This window comes from Trematomus bernacchii, unplaced genomic scaffold (assembly GCF_902827165.1).
Source record: "Trematomus bernacchii unplaced genomic scaffold, fTreBer1.1, whole genome shotgun sequence".
Lineage (NCBI taxonomy): Eukaryota > Metazoa > Chordata > Actinopteri > Perciformes > Nototheniidae > Trematomus > Trematomus bernacchii.
In genome coordinates, this window is record NW_022987582.1 from 1 (window position 1) to 6135 (window position 6135).

The window sequence follows — 6135 nt, forward strand, 5'->3', positions numbered from 1 at the left end:
GACCAACCAAGATCAAGTGTTGCCTTTAACTCAAGAGCCCATCTTTTACATCACAAACACAATCTCTGTGAGCGAGATGGAATATTTAATATATAAGAGAGATTCCTACGGCAAATCACTGAGCTTTCAGATGCCAGTGCACCCCAACTAAAACCTGTTACATTAAGGAAGTCAAGCTCTAGAGCAGTCAAGTAGAGTCCTTAAGGGCCCTCGCGCTTCCCCTCGAAACATCTCCTTTGACTCTGTGTGCTTTTGCCTGCAACAGTTATTCTGTACAAACTTTTCTATTGAGCGGCCTTTGCTTTCTGTAGTGGGAGCTGTGTATACTGTAGCAATCAAACTCAAAGGTCACTGTTGAAGAAGAAAGCAGGAACACCTGAATCATTTATTTGTAAAACATTTAACATGGGCTGTACTGTATAGATAGATAGATAGATCGTACTTTATTGATCCCAAATTGGGAAATTGTTTTTTGTTACAGCAGCATAAAAGGCATTTTACAATAAAACAAAATATACAAGAATAGAAATAAAATAAAATAAAATATAAAATAAAATATAAAATATACATGTCAAAATACAAAATATAAAATATACATACAGATATTATATATATATTATATAATATATATATATATATATATACAAATATACAAATATATATATATTCAAAATATATGGAATTATGGAGTATTAAATATGAAACAGATTATGTGTGAGTAAAATGTACAAGGTGGTTTTATTTTCTAGAGAAACTATGGAGCAGAGAGTTCTCTTCCAGCCAGAGGTGATTTGTTGTACAGTGTTATTGCAGTGGGCAGGAATGTTTTCCAGTATCTGTCCTTGTGGCAGGGGAGCTGCAGCAGTCTGTTGGAGAAGGAGCTCCGTTGACTGTCCAGCTGCAGGTGGAGAGGATGGGTGGGGTTATCCATGATGGACAACAGCCCAGTATGTTGCCAAACACAGTGTGTCTTGTTGTCTTTAAAACTGTGTTTGCCATCTGATTGCCACAGAAGACCTCTAACAGGCCCAAAATAACATTTAAAATAAACAGATATTGACTGATTAAGGGTTGGGTGATGTGACCGATTCAATTTGAAAGGGTAGCGCGATTACCCTAACCAATCAGAAGCAACCAGGGTTTAGTGTGATGCTCAAGGGCACAGTGGCATGTTGAGAGGAGGTAGAAGATCAGCCGGCTAGGGGCTTGCACAATAATAATCCTAGCACCCTGAGACTGGGTATTATAAGGGGTAAATACTTCAATCTAGAGACCTTCTCATCAGACCCTGTCAATTGATTCACTGTCAATGTAGAAAATATTATTTGTTGAGGACTGTGTGTTATAGTAAATCTGAAGTCTGTTCAAACCCCCTACTGCTCACAACTCCTGGCATCTGGAGACATTTTCCAGCTCACTTCAGCCGAGATACTGTTAGCGCAAACTATTGGGAAAAAGCACCATAAGGAATTTCATTTTACTAAACATCAGACGTGTGATTGTTAGCCAGTAAGCCAATGAGCGTGGCGGGGAGAGAGATTAATAAGCTGAGGGAAGAGTGATGAAAGCTTGCACTGCAATAAAGATTGCTAAATTAATAAGCTTAGCCTTTATTCACTCTGAAAAAGTTTTCAGTAAAATCATTGACTTATTTATATTTGAACTTTAGGAAAGTCTTTTATCATTTGTTATGTTTTAAATTTTGGAAATTGGCGTTACAGTTCTGTGAAATCTGCTTTATGTGCCTTTCAGAAGAGGAGAAATGATACTGTTAGAAAAAAATACTACCGTCCGGTTCAATCAGGTTCACATGTTGGCTCTGAGGCTCTATCATAAACTGGATGACTGTTGTGTTTCACCCATGAATTAAAGCACAAATAGGAAGACAAATTCAAAAAAGTCAACGTTGGCCCCAGAGTCTTAGCCCACAAAAGCCAAACCAAACACTGCTAGAGAACCCCCAAAGGGCCAATTGCTGTAAGATTTCCATAGCTTTACCTGGCAAGTGGTTTGACAACATAAACCAAGCGGTTACTCTTTGACGGGCCCGATCCCCTGCACATTGAGTGATAATATTTCACACTGTGTACTGTCGACCACCCCGCTGTTTACTCCAACGGAACAGTTCTACCCAGCATTTCTCTTTCAAATCCCTCCATTTTCTCCCTGGGAGGAGATTTCCTTTCCTTTCCATTCCTGCAAGCTCTCAGATGATGTCATGCTCGCAGAGTTTCCATTGCTCCAAAACAATCCTGTTAACCTTAGCGCTGCTTCTTGCTACCACACATTCCTGCTTCAAAAAAAGGCCACTGACCCCTTGCACCTGAGATTTGGCGAGTGGAAACTACACTCAGATAACGCTGACCTCTCACCTTATGCTGCCTTATCTCATGGCTCATGGCTGCGATAGCAGGACAAAGGGTTGGGTTTTTCACTTTTGCAGACAAATCAGGTAATGGTTTAAGATAGCATCACTTTGTGCCTTTCTGTTTGACATAACCTTCATAATATTGTTCTGACCTCTTCCTCTGGCCATGGATCATTTATCTTTCCCTTGAATGTCTGACAGAAAAGGGATTTCAGATTGGAACCCTATCAGCACAGAGATGGAAAGATGGGAAAAATCTAATGGGGTGTGAAAACAATTGAGATGATTTTAATGTTCAAGATTGGACTGGATCACATAGATTTATATCTGCTTCTCAAATGTCCAACTTGCATGAGCCAATGTACCACTTCTTGAACCCATTAATTATATGGAAACAACCCAGTCATATTGTAAAATGATAGGAAAGTAGACAATATTCTGAGGCTTTATTATTCCTTATGGCTTATTTTTGCATCTTTCATAACTACATAAAAAAGGAGAACTGACAGAAAGAAAAAATTAATGGCGTGTAGACTAAACATTCAGTGGATTTTAAAAAAAAGTTAAATTTAAACATTATTTCTACTCAACAGGAAGCCCTGAGACGCTCTCTCGCTCTCCAACCAAAGACAGGTGTGTATTTTATGAGCTCTCTCTTAAATTACTGTGACTTCACCAGCAGTTGCCGTTTTGAGAGAAGAGCTGATTAATTACTCTGCGATATACAGCGTCTGAGTTCAGCTCCACAGCATGATTCCCTGTGCCTTCAGGCAAACGGGGCCCACACAGAACACAAGCATGTGTTACATAATTACAGTACAAACCAACACCCCTGATACTCAACACACAGAAATACATGTGTATGTGAAACACACGATTAGACAGCGGGATATCCCACAGACATTATAATGCTATCAAGTACAACCCTGCAATAAAACTATGTTTATATTGTAGATTTGCTGTTGACAAATTGTAAGTGCCTTATTTAGAGGTAATTGCTGAGAACCCCATGCACAGAGGTGAAAATATAGGTGGGCTTTTTGATGAATAGTGAAAATCCTGATCATTTAAATGTTTATTTCAAGTACAAACGTCAAGCATTTGCAGATACTGTATTAGCTCCAGTCCTTGGTTGCAGATATCAGAAGCAGTTGCACAGTGCGTGAGGTAGGGGTCTGTAAAGTTGCTAATTGCAGTGATAATTGTTTTATTTTTGTAATCTGATGAATAAGCCGAGCAAACTTTTGCATATTCAAGATTTCTGGATTTTGGCATTTATTGGCCAGCACAAAAACATATTTAGAAAATTACCACATTATATAGTTTGTGCAGTCTCTATAAAATGTCCCACTCAGTAGGTTACATCTTAAGCTGGCTACACACCAACCCGATTTTGGGAGTCAGAGGCCGTCAGAGGCAGTGCATTCGCGGCGCCCTACTCAGGTTGGTGTGTCCCGCACCGTCGTCTCTTACGGCAACCTTTTCACACTCCGCCGGCCGATTCAACATGTCTGAGGTCAGAGAAAGTCGGCCCAAGCAATCACTCTGATTGGCTGTTCACACTACCGCTGCCTGCTGGTAAGGACAGTTATTGCCACTCGTCGACTGAAGTATTTGCGGTGTGTTCGTAGCGGGCGGCGTAGCGCGGGCGGCGTAGGCGGGCGGCGTAGGGGCGGCGTAGCCGACGCAGGCGACGTAGCTGACGTAAAGTCGAGACGCCTTCGGTACGCGTTCTTTGGTCTCAGGTGGGTGTGTAGCGCCTTAAGTCATAAAAACGTTTGTTCATCTTATACATGTATCTTAAAATAGGAAAACGCGCTAATGTTTTATTACCAGATTTCCTAAATCTCTATTGATCTCAGTGCATGCATCAAAAGCCATAATCAGTTGGGTTGTTTTTGTGTGCGTCCATGATGACACAACCTGAGATTGGTTTAGGATTGAGACAAGTACAACTCTATACACACGTAAAGATGCTCATACAAAAACACACACAACGGCACTCGCACAGACAGCTATAACCTCATACAACCCGCCCCCCTGCTCATTCTCACACACGGATACCAGCCTCGTCTCATCTGAACCAATTCTTCATGTGCGCCACACAGACGGGGTTTGGGGCGGGCGAGTGGGCGGCTGGGAGAGAGAGGCAGCCCTAGTTTACAGGTCAAGCCTGCAGCTTTACAAGGGAAATCTCCAGAGCCACTATAAATACCACTGTGAGCTTTAAGGGTGCAGTATATCACACCACTGGGTTTGATGGACCACAAACCGACCTAGTTTTGTAGTTTTTTTTTCAGTCCCCCCCCCTTTTCCGAACTTGTACAGTCGCATGAGCCTGAATACAATTAAATGTGAATTTACCCTCCTCCATTCGAGTGACTGTTAATTGATTGGCCCGACTTCAAACACGCCCCCCCCACTGCAACAAAGAGTTGGCCGTTCACCTCACACGTCAAACCCATATATCATTAAAGTACCTTAAAGTTTGGGGGTGGTTTCATGTTTTTTTCCCTTTGCTGTAGTTCTGAGCAAATGGCACAAATATGTCAGGAACCAATTGAAGTAAATTGTGTGGATTTTCAATGAGCCCCACCTGCAAGCAGGACATTTATTTAGCTCAAGCTGATGTACTGCGACTTGAAATGAGGCCTAATGATTCGCTTAAGGAAACGGCTGCATAAAACTTACAGCGTTGTCAAAGTGACACAGCGTGCAGCACGTGCAGCATAAATCAAGACGTTTTATGCTCTGAAGCTGATTGGATATGCACTTAAGACATGGCTTTAAGAAATTATAATTCATTCAGTTTTATTCCATTTTACGATGAGAAAAAGAAAAGGTGGGGGAAAGCCTCGAGTTGTCTTTTGAACACCTGAGCAGCACAGATGTGGAGTCAGAGGACAATAAAAGCTGAGATCAGCGCTCACGTGCAAATCTCATCAGGCAGCTCTAGTTAGCGGCAGACGGCACTAATTGGTTCCAGAAGTGTTGCTTTTGTTCACACTGGCTAAGATGGCAAGCACCGAGGGCGGGCAGAACAAAGAAAAGAGGCAGTCGAAGGGAGGGAGGGGGGGCAAGTAATGAGAGGTCAGCCGCCATCTACAGTTAGGCTGCCAGAGCCAGAAAGGCACGCCAATTTTATGGTCAATTGGGCGACGCATCTGGGACTCATAGATCACAGGGCTGCTGGGCTGGACGTTAGCCACCCAGCTCAAACACATTTCACACACACAGAACAGACCACACAACACACACAAGTCAGACACCACACACACACACCACACACCACACACACACACACACACACACACACACAAAAACACAACACACACACACACACACACACACACATCACACACACACACACACACACACACACACACACACACACACACACACACACACACACACACACACACACACACACACACACACACACACACACCACACACACACACACACACACACACACACACACCACACACACACAACACACCACACACACACACACACACACACACACACACACACACACACACACACACACACACACACCACACCCACACACACACACACACACACACACACACCACACACACACACACACACACACACACAAACACACACACACACACACACACACACACACTACACACTACCGACACACACACACACACAGATTGTCTGTCTGTCAAATTGACTGTTGGAAAGTATGTATGATATAGTTTGAATCTGAAAATGCAAAAGTAAGGAAAAAACCCTAA